Below are 11192 nucleotides of genomic sequence, written 5' to 3'. Positions count from 1 at the left end.
AATAAATGGAATACAAATTTATTTTACTTTTAATATATATTATCGCTAAACTTGCAATGTTTAGAATAATAAATAGATGTTGTTATTTTTATTTTATTTTATAATAAATATTAATTCTTTAATTAGTTTTTTCACTCATCACAATCATCTTAGAAAAGTTATGTAATCATCATAAAAATATAATTCATTTTTGAGGAGATAATATAATTAAATTATGATTTAATTGATTATTAAATTATTTCTCCAAATATATTTAATAAAAAATAATAACTAAACCAATCATATATCAAATAAAATATCTACAAAGGTTTTGTAATCATAATAAAAATACAATTCATTTCTAATAACATAATATAATTAAATTATGATTTACTTGATTGTTGAATAATTTTTCCAAATATATTTAATAAAAAATAAATAATTAAACCAATCATATATCAAACAAAATATCTACATCAATACAAAGTTTAAATATAACATAGTTAGAAATGCAAGATAATAATTTCATTACAAATGCACATTTTTTGTTATTATTCAATCATCACATCTTCATAATTAAATCTATATTATGTATATTTTAATTATTATATTATTTTTTCAAAACCATATTCATATTTTTCATAATTGATAAACTAATTTCTTCTTATACTTTTTAATAAAATCATTTTTTAGTTAATTAATTTTTTTATTCAATTTATAAAAAAAGTTATTTACTATAATTCATTCTTTTTTTTTAATGTTACAATTATTAAATTGTATAAAATAATATAATATTTATCTTGAGAAATTTATTTTTCTATATTAATTTGATAAAAAAACCAAACTTATAATTAATCCAATTTTTTTTAGTTTAACGTGGATGTCCGGGCCAGCTTGCGCGGACCTCGACTAATCCCACGGGCCCTGAAGCTAACGACCATATAAGCCTCCAGTGGCCATTATATGAGCAACCACATGGCTCGAACCTGAGACCACAAAGGGAGCAAATCTCTTGGTCCTAAACTTTTACCACTGAGCCACCACATAGATGGTTAATCCAATTACTTTCTAAAGAGGTATTCAATCCATCCATATACTTTAATCCTTTTCTTTAGTTTCTTTTTACCACTTTTCACTTGTTATTTTTTTGTATTGACAATTTGGGTGTTATATATATATATTCTGAAAAATATCAATTTTTTTAATAAAAAAATTTACTTATTTATTTATTGTTTGTTTTCTCTTGTTTCAGTGTTTTATAATTTTGAGTATTTGTGTTCTATTCAAGTGTTGATCATTAATTCGGCAACTTGGACATAAAAATTATTGTAGCACGTGATTAATAACATTTTTTTAATAGAAATTTATTTTTTTCTCAATGGAATTGATAGAAGTGTGATTGAATTCAAACAACAATATATATCAAGTGAAATGAATTTGAAAATTATAAATAATGTATTATAATTTTAGAAAAATAAAGATGTAAATTATTCCTATCTCTATATCATAAGATGTAGATAATTTACCCTTATAAATTCTATCCTTCCTTCCTTAATGCTAAAGTCTGTTTGTTCGTTTGCCCTTAAAGGTACGCACTCCATTAATGAATAACAACCAGAAAAGATTTGGATGTATGTTAGTGGAATTTATGTGAAATTTAGAAATCTTGATAAGGGTTATGCTGCTTTGATAGATGTCTGTGAAGCGAACAATGTAAAAATTATTATTTGGATTAACAATTTTGTTGAGCATTCCATAGGTACATAGTTGGCAAAGTATGAGACAACAAAAGAAATTTGATATCATCTACAAAAGTTATTCACTCAATCAAATTTTGCAAAGCAGTATCAATTAGAGAATGATATACGAGCTCTTCACTAGAAGCTATTTTATTATAACAGATCTTTATAATCAATTGACTCTTATAGAATCGATAAAATTAAAGGCATGTGGTGCCTATATTGCTTGTAGAGAGACACAACGATTGATACAGTTTTTAATGGCACTTCACAGTGATTTTGAAGGACTTAAATGTTCGATTTTGCATCGTTCTCCACTTTTTTCTGTTAACTCAGTTGTCAATGAGTTATTTGCTAAAGAAATACATCTTCAGTCTTATTCTAAAAAGAAAATTATTTCTACTTCTAATCCTTATTGGTTAGCAGTACCCTAAACCACTCTCTAATAATCAAAATAAACCTTACACATAGGTTGCCTTCAACTAGTGCAGTTTCTGTAAGCTGAAAGGTCATTAGAAGGCTTGATGTCCTATGTTAAGACAACAAAATCAATCACAACAGCAATCTCAAGCTTGAAAGCTTGATAACCAGTCACAATTTAATGCTTATAGACTATCTCAAGGTTACAAACCACCACATTCTAATAATGTAATAGTAGTTTCACCAGGTCCTTTCACCAATCCTAACACTCTAAATAAGTAATTTTAGAAGTTTCTCTCCTTACAGCCACAAGTCATGTTTGCTTCTTTTGTAATGGGTCATTTTCCTCATAGTTTTCAAGTATGTCACATTCTGAATGAGTCTTGAATTTTAGTGCTTCTTATCATATGTCTCTCGATTCTTTATATTTTGCTTCTATGTCTCTTTCATCTTCTATTTATGCCATGACTGTTGATGGCACTCCTATGCCTTTAACAGGTGTTGGTTTTATTATTAAACTTCACATGTTCTTTCTTAATGTTTATCTTATTTTGAAACTCATATTGGATATTACTTATATTGGTCAGTTATATGATTTTAATAATTATTTAGTCATTTTTCCTCATTTTCTTTTGTTGTGTATAAGATCTACAATCTCAAAAGCTGATTGGGACAAACCATAAGAATATAGGACTCTATATTTTGGATGAGTTAAAAGTGTCAGCTGCTGCTATTGCTACTAATGTTAATTTGTCTACTTTTCATTTAAGTCCTTCTTCTTCTGGTTTTTATTTATGACATTCTCATCCAGATCATGTTTTGTCTTATTGTTTGAGATTTTTGGTATCCATATATGCTTTAGGAAATTTACAAACTTGTGATATTTCTGATTATAAAGGATGTAAACTAGCAAAATTTTTTGCTTTACTTTTTAATCGATGTATTTTTGTTTCTTCTTTTCCATTTGATTTGATTCATTCTGATATTTGAGGACCATTTCTTATTTTCATAAAAGAGGGTCTCAATATTATATTTCTTTTATTGATTATCATACTTGTTATTGTGGGATTTATTTAATGAATATCATTCTGAATTCTTTGAGATATATACAACATTTCGTACTTTTGTCAAAACTCAACATTCTGTTGTTATCAAATATTTTAGGTGGGAAATACACCTCTCAATATTATGTTTCTTTTATTGATAATCATACTCGTTATTATTAGATTTATTTAATAAAATATCGTTATGAATTCTTTGATATATATACAACCTTTCACGCTTTTGTCAAAACTTAACATTTTGCTGTTATTAAAAGTTTTAATTGTGATTTAGGTGAGGCATACACCTTTAATAAATTTATAAGTTGTTTGCCCTAGATGTAACTAGTCACTAAATTTTGTGTACAAATATTCCTAAGAAAAATGACATTGCTGAAAGAAAATATAGGCATATTGTTGAAACTGCTCGTTCTCTAGTTGTCTACTTATGTTCTTGGTGTGTTTTGGGGTGAAGCTATTCTTACTACTGTAGATTTAATTAATACAATTCCATCTTCTTATATTTTAGTTTTTCTCATTTTAAAAAGTTGTATAGGTATGCCCTTATTCTTTCTTTAGAGTTTTAGGTTGTACTTGTTTTGTTCTTCTTTGTTATGTAAAATGCAATAAATTATCCTTTTGATTTGCTATTTTATCTTTATTGGTTATCATGAAGATAAAAAGGGGTATTGTTGTTTTGATCCAATAATTTAGAAAATTTATGTGTCTCGTTATGTTGTTTTTCTTTAGTATATGCTTTTTTTTTTCTATTTCATCAACTACTCATAACTTGACTAGATATGATTTTATTTGTATAGATTCATTTTTTTTAGGATTTTGATAGTTTATCATCTCAAGTTCCTAGTACTTCAAATCCCCTTTCTCATGTTCTTACCCCGTTACCTTTACATTCTACCTTACCAATTCGTACTGATCATTCTGCAACTATTAACACTTTACTCTTTGGTACACTTAAAGATCTCTTTTCTTCTATGGTCCTTCAAGTTTCATCTGAGAATGTGGATTCACCTTTTTGTCAATCCACACGTATTCGTAAGTCCACAAAGTTACCATATTTTACCTACTTTTATTATTCTTCATATTTTACTTCTTTTTTACCTTTTGTTCATTGTCTCTCTGAGCTTTTTTCATATAAAGAGGCAATTTTTTATCTTTATTGGCAGCAAACTATGGATAAGGAACTTTCAGCTTTGTATAAAATAGATACTTGAGATTTGGTACTTTTACCTCTTGGTAAGAGTGTTGTTAGTTATCATTGGATGTATAAGATCAAGACTAATTCTGATAGATCTATTAAGCGATACAAATCTAAATTGGTTGCAATAGCTTCAGTTTGTCAGTGGTATCTCTCAACTTGATGTTAAAATATCTTTTTGAATGGAGATCTTTAAGAAGAAGTTTATTTGGCGCCTATCCTGGTGTTTCACATGATTTTAGGTATGTTTGCATGCTCAAAAAAGCATTATATGGTCTTAAACAAGCACCCCATACTTGGTTTGAGAAATTTTCTAAATATAGATTCATCATTCTTAGGTTCCTCCGATCACTTTGAGATTTTATAAGTACGGGCTTCACCCTCTATGAGTTCTCCTCAACCACTTAAATTTTTTTTTTCTAAGTATAGATTCATCCTTTTTATGTTCCTCCAGCTACTTAATTCTTTTTTAAGTATATACTTATTTTTCTTGGATTCCTCCCGGTCACTTAAAACTTTTCTAAGTACAAGCTCCACCTTCTATAGTTTTCTCCACCTATTAGAAAACTTTTCTAAGTATGAAGTCATTTATATCTTACCTCACTCTCCTAGAATTTTTTTTAAGTATGGGTTTCTCCATGATTCCCTTTTATATACTTAGAAATTTCTTCAAACAATGTGCAAGCCTCTACACACAGACTTTTCGATGTATTACCTGGGGTTTTCACCTCTCTTCTCATACAAAGAAAATTTTATGAACTCATCATAATAACTAAGTATTTTCACAAGTCTTTGCGTATAAATATCACAAATATCTGGGGGCTACTAATAAATCCAAATTTAATGGGCTTAAAAAAACCTTGAAAGCCTAAAAACTCACTATCTTAGGCAACATGCCTGGGCATAACTGTCTTATGGGTTTAACTTAGAGGAAGAGTATAACCTTCATAGGCTCAACCTTGGAGAATAACCTAACACTATAGGCTAAGTCTTGTCGTATGTCACCCACGCAATGTCGGCTTGATGATTTTTTGTTTGCTCATTTTGCTTAATTTGATTCGTTGGAGTCGCCACTTAGTATTTAATCGAGGGCTACTAGGAAACCCGGGTGTATTGGTCTTGTCAGAGATTCAAGGGTAAGGGACTGGTTGTGGTTAAAGAAGGTATTAGCATCCCTAACGCACCCTACCTGAGGTAAGCTGCTTTGTGGCTTTGATGTGTTAAAGAAGTTTTAAAATTTTTGTTTTTTCATCGGATATTAGAAAAACAACTTCCGTGTAAGTTCATAATTCTTGACCGTGAACAAATCAAAATATTAAATTCTTCTTTATTCTTTGCAATTTTATCATAAATAAAAAGAAACATCAATAAAACAAATACAAACACACACATACATTTTCACTATATTTCTTTTCTTTTCTTTTTCTATTTTGTTACATCAACACTACAAATAATAAAAATTCAAAACTAAACAAAAAATTGCATGAAACAATTTAAAATTTGCAAAATAGCCCCTAAAACTCCAGGAATTGCAAGGGAGTCCTCCTGGACCACAAAAACAGTGGCGACGCGTTGTCTCCACATGCCACCGCCACTGGCGGCGCGTGAGTTCACAGGCCGCTGCAAGAAAGTCTAAAAAAACCAGGGGATCTGGAATGTCTTCTTCCTCTCTGTCTTCTTACGTCGGCGATGAGAGTCACTGTCACCTGTAAAAGCCCAAAAATTCACAAGGCAGCTGGTTTTAGTTTTTTTTCTTTCTGGTTCACAGATATGTTTGTTTCTGTTTTGGATCTGCTTCTCTCTTGGTTTCGCCTTCTTCTCCATTTCAGGCGGCCGACTCTAAGGTCAAGGCGTTTGTGGCTTATGGTGCTTAGACTGCTGCTGGAGGCCGGTGAGGACGGTGCTGCTGTGACTGATGGTGAAGACTGTGGATCTGTTGTTGTTGAAGCTACAACGAAGATGAGAACAACTATTGAGCAGGGAGGCTGAGATGTGGTTGCCGGTTTGTGCTGATGAGGGAAGATTCGTTGTGGTCAACGATGATCTGTAGGATGGAGGGCGGTATCCTCGGTGGTGAAGAAAAGCAACAGGGAAAGGAGGGGAGGCTGAGATGGCTGAGGGATCTGCGGCTGAGAGGGGAAAATGAAGACTTGTGAGGGGAAGACCCCTCTGATTTTCAACCAAAAATAGAGACGCGGCCAAGAGAGGGTTGATGGAGATCAGGGGTCGGTCCCGGTGCAGGGAAAGAGAGAGGTTTAGTGGCGATATGAAGTTGCTGCTTATGCAGGGGAGAAGATAGAGAGCTGAAATGGTAAGGGGTCCTTGGCTCCGTTCTGAAAACAAACCAAGGACCCCGGGGGACGGCGACTTTTCTGAATAGGGAAAGGGAGGCTTGCGGCCGCTTCGGTTAAGGAGAAGAAAGGGTTATGGGTTTTTAGGGTTTTTTTGTGGTTTAGGGTTTTTTGTGATTCCTTTGATTGTGCAAAATTACCCCCTCTTTTATGTGTGTTGAAGGCTACTATTTATAGGTAAAATGTTGCTTAGGTCTCAAAATTGGTTCCTCAACTTTCTTTTTTTTTATAAATTTGATTTTTCTTGTTTTTTTTTGGAATTTTTTTATTAACATCGTCTCGAATGAGGAAAATCAGTGATTTTAAAAATAATGCGTTAAAAATCAAACGCGTTCCCAAGATCTTTGAAAGTTTAAATTCTTTTAAGATGATGTTGAAAATGTTAAAAACAATGCAAATATATTAAAAAACATATTTTTTGGATTTTTGTTGTTTTTTTGTTATTTTTGGATTTTTCAAAAATTTTATCAAAACATGAGTAAAAAATTAGGTAGCAACAAATCTTAGGGAAGAGCTCAACGCCATGAGTTCAACCTAAAGGATGAGCTTAACTCTTATTAATGTTTGTTTAAGGAATATTTATCATTAATACTATAAGGAAAAAAAATGAAAATCCAACCTCTCATTTCCATAAAATAACTAGACTTATGAGTTATTAATACCTCATGAATAATGATTTTCAAGCTCTAGATTCATAATCTCTATTCTCTATTGTATACATATTTTAAAGCATCTCTCTAATATATCATTGCATTTTTTTCTCTAAAAAGATACTCATTTAAGCATCTAAGAGTCCTTAATTATACTATAAAGGACCTTATGTAGACACTAGACACCAACCACTTTAACTAGGAAAAATAAATCAGATTGTTACAACCAAGAGATTAACCAATTATTCAATATATAATAAGCCTTGCTTTTAAAGCTACTTTAATTTTTTGAGATATCATCACTTGGCTAAGAAGTTTCCCATCTTCTTGTAATAAAAATAATCCAAGCCTTTCATTGATGACTCATATGATGTATAGGCCTAATTTTTCATTTTATGATGTAATTATTTGTTCATGTTATATCTAATTAACATATCAATGAATTATAATTAATTATTGATTCTAATTGAGTCAATTTTACAAACATAGAATATTTTTAAAGTACAAATTTATTAATTTAAGGGGTAATTTTGAATAATTAAGACAAACATATGAGCAAATTATAAATTAGGTATTGGTATAGAATTTTAAAAAGATTCATTCCTCCTTTGACTTTTTAGGTTCAAATACTTGAACCATCACTTATGAAATAGTCAATGGTAATTAGAAGAAGACTAGAACATTAAAGGCCCTATGTCGCTATTCAAGTTTTTTTTAATGCAAAAAAAAATCTAGTCATTAATATCGTGTTTTATAAGAGAATAACACTTTAATCACGAATGCAAAATCTGACAATATATTTTTTCAATACCAAGATAGTGACATATTAGACAACTGTTTTTAAATGTTGAGACGACAACATGTTAAATAGATTTGTGCCAACCTGATTTAACCAACTACTTAGACAATTTTAAGAGGATGAAAATGCAGCAATATTTTTTTTTAAAAAAATTAACAATCACGCCATACCCGACCTGTGTGCTAGGTCTTTTTTTCCAATAACAATGTGTTATCCGCCTTTATTTTTTCAAATGATTCAGCGTCTTTAGAATCCAACAATCGCAGATTCGCTAAAAAATAAAGGAAAGGGTATTTAATGCTTAAAAATCATTTTTAACCTATTTTTGATCTAAAACACTTAGAAAACACCTTAAAGACCTTGATAAATTAGTTTACATCCTCAAATAACCCAAAGACTAGTCAAAAAATCCAAAACTAACCTGAATTCAAAATATTTACCAAGCTCACATATACTCTTTCAAGTGATAGGAAAGCCAAAAAACACTCGAGTGTAACTTCTCTCATTGAATGAGACCCATTAACACTAAGATCAACCTTTTATGTGGCCAAAATTAGTGTTAACCAATATTCTCTCTCTTTCCACCATAAATCAGTTACTTTTTTTATTCTTTCTCAAACCAGGAACTAAAAAAGTAAGAAAAATGAAGTTTTGAACCAAAAATTATTTTTATGAAAACTAAAAGGACCAAAAATGTTTATTTGGAAAGTATGAGGACTAAAATGATTTTGTTGTGCTGATTTTGAAACAACTACCTATTTTCCCTACTATTTTCACTTGGATCCTTTGCCTTTTAATTATATTCTTTGTTAACAATTTAAAAGCAATTAGCCATTAATTTGGTCAGAAAAGGATTTAATCAAAGAGAAAAAAATACGCGGATCAAAATTAAAAAAAAATCATTGATCTAATTTAAAGTGAAATATGAAAGGGAGAATATTGATTGGAGCTACAATATTTTCCTCAGAAGGCTTAGTTTATTTTAATTCATCCAATCATAAATTTGAGATTTGAGATTTTTCATTAATTTCTTAATAAGATAGCATACTACTCAAATTAGTCCAACTTATATCATAGAAAAAACTGATTGGCATTGAAGAATCATTGTGCACCCTTTCTCATATTCAATGGACGAGAATGATATCTTTTTTAAGTTATTGAACGAAAGATAAGGGAGAGAGTGAGGAAAAAGAGAGAAGAAATAAAAAGGGGTGTTGGAGCTGCGTCATGTCTTCACTGACGACACGTACTACCCAAACATGGCAACTTTCTCACACTTTGACGCGTGTTTTACACACGCTAAACAAATTAGTTTTTGGCCACTCATTATTATTTTTTATTTAGTCCCTTTCATTTTTATAACTATTATATTTTTTTATTTGGTCCCTGAATCATTTATAGGTCTTTAGTTTGGTCCCAAACTTCATTCCACCCAAGCCTAAAGAAGATTCAATTGAGGAGAAAGGAAAGGAATGGAAATGAAAGAGAATTTTTTTTGTTCGGTCCCTGGTTCTCTAATAACTCTTGGATTTTTTTTATTGTGGTTCCTGGTTTTTTGTGGCTTTGTAGTTTGGTCCCAAACTTCATCCTTCCCGAGCCCAATGAATGCCAACCAAAGAAAGAAATAATAGAAAAGACAACTGGCTAAACTAAGTTACCTCATTATGGTCATGCTATGACCTTTTTTGCACATGTAGTGAGTTAACTTGGGTCGGTGGAGATCGACCTAATATGATGTTATCTTTTCGCTCTTTTTTTTTTTCTATTTTTTGTGAATTTTCCTTTTATATTAGTTGTTTTGTGTTTGAGCCTGATTAAGTTAGGCGAGGTTTGAAATGACGGTGCCTTTAGATTTTTTTAGAGCCACATCGGGTTTTGAACATGGCAGCTGAGTCATGATTTATCCTTTTGGTCAAATGGCACATGCTGAAGCAATTTATCAAGTTAAACAAGGGTTAAAACAAGAGTGTCCTTAGCCAAAATAGGTTTTGAATAGGTTGAATGGGCCATGATTGGCCCCTTAGTCAAATAACACATATTGAACAAGCTCAAACATAATTGAATTTTAAACCTAGGCCATCCAATGGCCTACAACATGAAGCAACCATGACAAAAAAGAAGAAGAATAAGAAGCAAAGGAACCATGCTAGCATGTTGTTTTGTTTTCAATTAAATTTTTATTTTTTCATCCTAAAAAAACATTGCAAATAATTAAATAAATATTTTTAGTATATTTTTATGCATATAAGTTTTGATTAATTTTATTGAATACATTGATCAATGCATATTTTAGATTTGTTTTATCTTCCACATAGAATTTAAGACCATCCATGCTTTTTTTTGTTCTTTTTTTTCCCTATAGGCAACGTAGCATGAACTAGTATATTTTCTCGTGCTCCGTTGCGGGTCAGACTATTTTTTTTCTAAACTTAAAAAAAATATTAAGTATGAAGAATTTTTTGACAGTATCATTAAATCCAATCAAGTAGTTTAATCTTGAAACCTATCAACCCAGCTCATTACCTAACTCGAGTTTCGAATTAAACCGTATAAGAGCTGATCCAAAATGAATTATTCAATTTAATGGGTTCAAAGACAACTTGGATGACCGGTAAAAATATAATGTAACTTTTAAAAAAACTTTAAGATGACAATTTGTTTTTTATTGAGACGATGTCAAATTAGATCGACCTCAGTCACCCTACGTCCTGGGTCATAGACTTTAATAGGTTTTCTAACTTTGTTATTTTTGTAAATAATTTTTATTTAATTTTATAATAACATTAGATGCTTTCAAAGTCGATTATCAGTCATAAAATAGATATTTATTTGAAATCGTGATAATCTTATAGAAAATAGAAAAAAAAATTATGAATTCCATTTCTCAACTAATCTAATACTAAATAAGATTGAAATAAAAAACAATTAAAAAAAATGAAAAGACCAAAAACTAAAAAAAAATATATCATATTTGATGAGTAAACCAATTAAACCCGTG

Source organism: Populus nigra, chromosome 1 (genome assembly GCF_951802175.1).
Source record: "Populus nigra chromosome 1, ddPopNigr1.1, whole genome shotgun sequence".
NCBI classification, from domain to species: Eukaryota; Viridiplantae; Streptophyta; class Magnoliopsida; order Malpighiales; family Salicaceae; genus Populus; species Populus nigra.
Note: the sequence above shows the minus strand (reverse complement) of the source record.